Here is an 8,452-nt window from a genome sequence, read left to right on the forward strand (position 1 = left end):
ATATGGTCTCTAATGAGTTTATTATTATTATTATTATTATTATTATTATTATTATTATTATTATTATTATTATTATTATTATTATTATTATTATTATTATTATTATTATATCTTTCTTCCCAATTATTATTTTATATCATAAGAAAGAGGATCGCAGACTTCTTCTCCGACAATGGTGATGGATGATCCGATTGAAGAGCAGGACATTGAATGGAAGAAAATTTCCCATGGCTTCCCCTTAATCTTAGGCAAATTGTGTAGCTTCTTGGCTGGATGATTGAAGAAGAAGGAGAGGCTGTTGGGATTGAAGCAATATAAATAGAGGAGAATTTATGCAAGAGATCATCAATTCACCCCAGAGATTTCCGGTGGTTCGCGTAATTTCGATCGGCAATTCTGGGCGTGGCAACTTCTTTGTCGCAGCAATCTCCGTTCAACACATCATTAGCAATTTCTGATTCTTTCTTTAAGTTTCCTCCTTAATTTGGATTTGTTGGTTTCTTCCTAGTGGTTAGCAGCAAGCAATATTGTTATTCTTCTTTTAATTCCCTTTCTTTCAATTTCAATTTGTTGGCCGTACCTTTAATTTGGCACATTGTTTTCCGAGTTTTTCCCTTTCTATTCAATTCGTACTGTTTTTGTTCCTCTTCAATTCTTACTGCTAAATTTCGCAAAGACTCTATTAAATTGCTACTTTTGTTTAATTCTTTAATTCCTAAATTGTGAGCACACTATTCAGTTCTTAAACACCGTGCTAATTCTTTAATTACTTTGTTTTCTATAATTATTATTATTAATTTGTTTTGTGATTAATGAAGCTTTCTGATTTAATTTTTGCAAGTTTGATAACAATGCACTGTATAATGATTTGTTCTTTGGGGATTGGATTACTGCAATTGATTATGATGTCAAGTATTGCTCTGAGCTGCTCTTAGTTTTGAACTGTCGAATTGTTTTGCTTATTCATATTTACTTTTAATGGTTGATTTAAAAATGTTTTGTTAATTTATTTACTTAGCTTCTTTTAATTTCAACTTAATTATCTTACACTTGAGTTTATTCTTATCTTTGGTATCCGTTTTTAACTCTTTAAATTATCTAAGTTAATTAATTTTAAGATTATAAATTGCATATTATCAATTCCTCTTGGGTTCGACCCTTGCCTTTGCACACTACCACTACACTGACTCGTGCACTTGCAAGGACATATATTAAAATTGTCCATCAATTACTAAACTGTAAATTCATAAAATTTATAACGTAGATTCATAATTTCTATACTGCACGTTCATAATTTCTGTAATGTAGATTCATAATTTCTAAATTGTATAGTTATCAAATTATGAACACATAGTTATTAAATTATGAATCTACCGTACAGAAATTATGAATGTGCAGTATAGAAATTATGAATCAACATTATAAATTTTATGAATCTACAGTATAAAAATTATGAATCTACAGTATAGAAATTATGAATCTACAGTACAGAAATTATGAATGTGCAGTATAGAAATTATGAATCTACAGTACAGAAATTATGAATGTGCAATATAGAAATTATGAATCTATAGTATAAAAATTATGAATCTACAGTATAGAAATTATGAATCTACAGTATAGAAACTATGAATGTACAGCGTGTCCACAATGCACATAGTGGACATGGGTCCAGGACATAACACTCCCAGCATAACATTCCCCCTGGCACCCTCTGTCGACCTTATAATTCGGTTAACTGATACTTTATAACCAAACTATCAATAATAAAAATCTTTAAAAAATTTTAACCATTAACCGAACTGAAATATTTTGATTAAAAAATATTAACTAAAATTCTTTAGTTCCATTATTTAACAAATTTTTACCGAATTATGCACACTCTTAAAGAAATATTTAAATATAATAAGATTTTATTTATACAAAAATGTGTGGAATAATTAAATAATTAATCTTTTCAATTATTTGTGAAGTATATTTCTTGTAATGATTAATTCTAAACCACTTGGTTTTGACAAATATATATATATATATATATATATATATATATATATATATATATATATATATATATATAGTCCGGTTCGTGTGAGAACCACTACTTATGTGTGAACATGTGAATTTGTGTATCATTATGCACCGTTAATTTTGCTTGATTTCATGATTTATAATGATTTTGATGTGGTAAATATACATCACTGCACCATTATACCACTACAAAACTTGAAATATTAGCCAAGACTTGTATATAGTCTTAAATTAAAATTAAATAATATTAATACTAATGATTTTTTTTAAAATAATAATAGTGATATATTAATGAATGAACTGAACAATAGAGTCAGGTGGGACCGAGTCTCAGTACATAGGTACATAGGTTGTTCATGATCAAAAGGTAACGAAGCTAAAGTATGAGCATGTAAGTTCAGTGTTCTGGAAATATAGCTTAATGAGCAATGAGTAAATAATGATATAGTTGTCCTACATTGATCTACAATGACCCCAACATAGGAGAAAATAGCCGTTGAGTTTGAGTATTATGCATTCCGTAACTCTGAGCAGTCCGTTAAAAGATCTACCATCAGGACATCCCGTTCCTTGAGCCAAGATAGGGTCTCTTTGCAAGCGAGTGCCTCCGCCATAACGGGCGAGAAAGCACCCGATAGCTTTCCATTTGTCGCTGCTATAAAGGTGCCTTGATGAGAGAGTAGCATCGCCCCATATGTAGCCTCTCCGGTGGTGCATTTGTAGCCGGTGTCGATGTAGCATTTTGGCCTCTCGTTTCCATTTGCCGTAACAGCCTCGGCATTTACCGGACGAAGAGCAGGATGGTGCACCTGCCGATAGGCCTGCATGGCTGCTGCCACACATCGCCAGACCTACTGAGGTCACGGGAGGGCTCATTCCCATACAGCAGCGTTGCGGGCATTCCATATGCAGTACAGCACAGCCACGGCCAGCCCACACTGTTCTTCTGTTAAGACATTGAAATCCCCCATCAGCCATGTTGATAATGAATGTGCCACAACATTTGTAACAAAAAATTATGAAATATTCCAAATCATTTAAGAATAATCCCATAAAACTAATGTATGCATAGCATTCTCATGAACAATTCCACACATTGGGCATGCAGGATTCACTTCCACTCTCTTTATTATCAAATTATTTGTAGTGGGAAGAATATCACAAATAGTTCTCCACAATAGTCTTACGCTTGGGTGGAACTCTCAATTTCCACAATGTAACCCATCTATCAAAAGTCTCTGGGTTATGCTCAAAGTCTCCTAAGAATTTTCCTATAAGCATTCTTGACCGTATAAACCTCCACTTCTCCTCAGGAATAAATAAATCAAATAATATATGGGGATCACAGGTATTGGTTTGTTGGTAAATTAAACCAGCCACTTGGGCACATCTCAATTCCTCAGGCATAATTGTTTGGATCAGTGGATTGGGATTATCCGGTAACCAGGGATGCCCCCAGACAAAAGTCGTTCTGCCATTGCCAATCCTCCTTCGTACCCCTGAGCAAACCATTCCATGCGCAGCCATTATACTCCTCCAACAAAAACTTGGGCAGTTTCCTATAGTTGCATCAATAAATGTAGTATTAGGATAATAACGAGCTTTGTATATCCTTGCAGCTAAAGTAGTGTGATTTGTAAGGAAACGCCAGGCCTGTTTCCCTAGCATAGCCAAATTAAATGCCCGTAAATCTTTGAACCCCAAGCCACCAAAATTTTTAGGGATGCATAACTTGTCCCAAGCCTTCCAGTGTATTCCCCTTTCTGTTCCACTTCCCCACCAATACCTATTCATGGTTCTCTCAATAGACAAGCAAACAGTCTCAGGTAGCAAAAAAACACTCATGGAAAATGTAGGCATAGATTGAGCCACACTTTTCAAGAGCACTTCCCTACCAGCTTGGGAGAGTAATTTTTTATTCCATGAACCAATTCTCTGCCTGGTTTTGTCCTCCACATACGCAAAAACAACCCTTTTATTGATGCTTACAAAAGACGGTAGGCCAAGATATTTCCCAAAATTGGTTGCCTGTTCTACCTCGAGACAGGGCGCCACCTCCTCCCTTATCGCCATCTGGGTATTTCTGCTAAAACAAATGCTAGATTTATTAAAATTCACCAATTGGCCAGATAACTTCTCATACCTTATCAGGCACTGTTTGATTACACTGGCCTCCTGGATATTCACCTTGATGAACATGTGACTGTCATATGCGAAAAATAGGTGTGATACCAGAGGTGCTCCTCTAACCACTCTACAGCCATGTATAGCGACCACCTTCTATGCTTTATGTAATAGTATAGAAAGTCTCTCTACACAAATAATAAATAAATAGGGAGATAGAGGGTCTCCTTGCAGTCCGCGAGTGGGTGTTACCTGCCCCCCGCCACGCCATTCACCATTATTGTTAATACTAATAATGTAAGTGACCAAAATTCTTAAATCCTAATCAACATTAGAATCCCTATTCCCTAATCCCTAACCCCCTCTTCTGAAATGGCAGATTAAGAGGCTAGAGAAATATAATCTGAGATGGCAAAGGCGGGCATAGTTGCGCTTCTTTTCACGGTTCTGTTCGCCGCCACTCCTCCGGCAGGGCTCGGTGTTTCTTTCAGGCCGAAGGCGGTGCACCAGTAGTTCAAGCAGCTCCCCTATGCGAAAGAAAAGATCACAAAGCTCCATTTCTACTATCACGACATAGTCTCCGGCAAAAACCCAACGGCCTACCAAATTGCTCAGTCCAATTTCACCGCCAAATCGCCGACAGGCTTCGGAGCTCTCTCTGTAATGGATGACCTTTTGACGGAAACCCGCCGTTGTTGGCCATGGTCAGGGAACCTACGGTTTCGCCGCACTCGATGAGGTTGGGTTGCTCATGACGCTCAACTTCTTCTTCACGCAGGGAGAGTATAACGGTAGCACTCTCATCGACTCCTCGATCGGAACCCCTATTTTAATAAGTACCGTAAGATGCCCATCGTCGGCGGCACGGGTGTTTGGCTGGCGCGAGGCATAGCCACAACGCAAACTAATTATTTCCCTCTCCTGAACTTACTTGCTGATATGTACCTCACTGACCAAACCCTAGATGTTACCAGTAAGGAGTGATCGTCGTTCTTGTCGATTACTCTGATTCATCGTCCGGCTACAGGAATTCCGAGTCTCAGTAAGACTTCTCTCTTCATCAGGAATGAAAATGATAATATGTTCCATTGATTTTCATACTTCAATTTGTTCGTACATGCACATTTTTCTAGTTCGCATATTTCTTCTCATGCACCCTTCACTGGAATTAGAAAGTCTTTTGCCTCTACTTCTTAACATTGTTGATAGGTCTTCCTCTGGAAATGCTAACAAACAAGAATTGATGCATCCTGAGTCACCATCATGTGCTAGTGGAATCTCTGGTAATTTGTGGTTTGTTTTCGTGGAATGGCGGGGCATATTTGTTTTATCCATATAATTTCTTGAAATATAGCAAATGTGTGGTTTTTCTGTACTGAGTTTTGCTTTGCTTGGATAAAGATTTTGTCTTTTAATTTATTTATTTATTTATTATTACTATTTTTTAATTGTAGTGGCTATGGCGACCCTATCACCAGCAGTGTAATGATTGTATAACATTGTAGTTTGGATTATACTGAAAAGTGTTTAGTATGGTTCTTCATAGAGGGAGATTATATTTGTCCTATAAGCATATTGAGGAATGAATTTATAACCTTGTTGTACTTTGGTACAATTGGTGTTTAGAGTCTTAAATTGTTATAAATTAACTCTGATCTGAAAGATCTTTAAATTTTAATTTTGATATAAAAATATTGGTTTTATAGTATCTAGTTGCATATAACAGCTAATCAGCAATAAGCAAACTATAAATAAAACTAGGAAAAATTGTAAAAAATGCCCCTCTGTAATATGCCAATTATCAATGTCACCCCTGAATTATGAGTGGTGTAAATGCTGCTCCTCAATTGTCAAAATGGTGCACATATAGCCCCTCCTGTAACGGACATGTGGTTCCCTACCGCTGTCCACCGCTGGTACTTCGAATCGAGGGAGGCAAAAAATAACTAAATTACATATTTACTCCGACTTAACGGTGTCGTACACTAATGGAGAACCACATGTCCGTTACGGAAGAGGCTATATATGCACCGTTTTGATAATTGAGGGGCAACATTTACACCACTCATAATTCAGGGTGACATTGATAATTGGCATATTATAGAGGGACATTTTTTACAATTTTCTCATAAAACTATAGTTATCGTTTTATAGTATTTAGTTGCATTTAACAGCTAATCAGCAATGGGGAAACTATAAGGGGATGTTTGGTTCATGGAAAATGTTATGGGGAAATTATAAGGGGATGTTTGGTTCAAGGAAAACATTTTCCTTGAAGTGAAGGAAAATGTTGTTTTCTAGTGTTTGGTTCATGGAATTCATTTTTCATTGGAAAATGAATTCCTCAAATTTGAGGAAAACAAAATCCTTGGTTGGACCAAGGATTTTGTTTTCTATGGAAGATGGGAAGAAAAAGTGAATAGATTACCTATTTTACCCTTACTTTCTTTTTTAATTATATTACTTTTATTAATTTGTAGGGGCATATAGGTCTTTATACTTATTATTCCTTACAATTCTAAATCTAACCAAATAATAAAATTAGTATTCCCAGTAATTCTTTTTCCACCAACCAAACAATGAAATTCATCTTCCTAGTAATTGTTTTTCCATGGAATTCCAATTCCATTTCCCTTAAAATATTTTCTGCGAATCAAACGAGCCCTAAGTAAAACTATAGTTATCGTGTTAATGCATATATATTTAAAGTATGGGACACAAATGAAGGATGAAGAATGGATAATCTGATGCAATGATCCTTTTAATGTGCGAGAGCTTTCTAACATTATTTTTAGTAATGTAGTTGGGATTATCTCTTCCAGGAACTAATTCTCATTGAAGAAAATTCGGGATGTTAGCATATTTCAGAAACTTCTGCTATTTGATGTTTCATTTAATGAAATTACAGCCACAGAATCCTACAGTATCCTCTTAGGATCTTGGAAGTAGTGTTTCAGAGCCATCATTGATCACAGACGATGCACTGGACAAGTACTGAATTATTTTGGAGAATGTTAAGTAAGCTTTCTACCATTTTCTTTTCTTACATGTGTTTCCTGTTACAGGAACGTTAAAATTGCTTTTACCTTTTCTCTTCTATTTAATTTGATCATCTCCAATATATCATTTTATCTATATATTAATATAATTCTTAGAATTAGGTAACTCCTTGCCTGCAATTAGTATCAATTCTGATCATCCTGCAATTGGTGTGTCTTAACTATTTCATGCTTTGAGTCTGAAATCTCTTCTTGCTGAGAATCTGATCCCAAAGCTTGAGATACAGTCCACCGCATTAGCCATTCCTACACAGAATTTGGCTCATCTGGACCATATTGAATTTGCAGAGGCATTGTAGTAGGCAAAGAAGAGAGTAACTGAAAAGACAGAATATTAAGCATCAGAGTGCTATAGCAACATTCAAATGAAAATGCAAATCAATCATGTATAACTATTCAACGCCAAGGTAAATTCTATTGTTGTGAAGTATGACTTTAAATAAGTATACACTATCAAAAATTAGAGAACCATTTTTCCTAGTCATTTATTTACAAATGAACTAATTCTTTTTTCTAGTCATGATTTATATGCAAACCATTTTCTTGTTTTTACAACAGAAAACTTATGATACGTATCTGCTTTTGCACCAAAAATTTTAAACTTGTAAGCATTTAAAATATCTGGACCAAATCCAATGGCAGATATGCATATGTGATCTGTGGGTTGATTGGATTGTTGCGAGAGGAGTAGAGAAACGACGTAACTCCTTCAGTTTGTATGACTCTGGCTTCTGCAGGTTCACTGATATTGATTTTATTGAATATGTTCATATGTATATTTCTTTTGAGAGTGTGTGTATGAAGTTATATAGAGTAGGAATGCATTTGATTAGAACTTTGAGAACAACATTAGATTTAGTGATTGGAATTTTGTTCATTGTATTTTCAAGTAGATGTTGAATTCTTGTGTAATTTGAAATACTTCACATACTTGTTGAAGATGATTATACTAATGAATTGATGCTTTAGTATTATGGTTTTTGGATAAATTGATTTTGTTATATTATGCTTAAAATAAAAAACAGATCAAAAATAACGATTTTAAACCGTTGTTTATAAATGTGCGAACAATGGTTTTTAACCGATGTCTTTGATATATAAGACAACAGTTTCAGTTAAAAACTGTTGTCAATCGGGGTGACTTTCAACAATGCATGTTTTAACAACACACAATAAACAACGATTTTTAACTGTTGTCTTATATAGAAAAGACAACGGTTAAAAACTGTTGTCTATGCTTG

General features: G+C 35.1%; 1 long non-coding RNA gene across 2 annotated transcripts; it reads left to right on the forward strand.

The window, feature by feature from the left end:
- The first annotated feature begins 4,525 nt into the window (after window positions 1-4,525).
- On the forward strand, window positions 4,526-8,047 carry LOC109158435. 2 transcript variants are annotated; one of them, XR_002050382.1, is made up of 5 exons: window positions 4,526-5,194; window positions 5,362-5,435; window positions 6,975-7,170; window positions 7,500-7,618; window positions 7,854-8,047. It is a non-coding gene; the product is annotated as an uncharacterized LOC109158435 (long non-coding RNA). The 2 variants fall into 2 exon arrangements; XR_002050381.1 differs by having other exon boundaries at window positions 4,526-5,435.
- The last annotated feature ends 405 nt before the right edge of the window (window positions 8,048-8,452 follow it).

This window comes from Ipomoea nil, unplaced genomic scaffold, assembly GCF_001879475.1.
Source record: "Ipomoea nil cultivar Tokyo-kokei standard unplaced genomic scaffold, Asagao_1.1 scaffold2818, whole genome shotgun sequence".
Lineage (NCBI taxonomy): Eukaryota > Viridiplantae > Streptophyta > Magnoliopsida > Solanales > Convolvulaceae > Ipomoea > Ipomoea nil.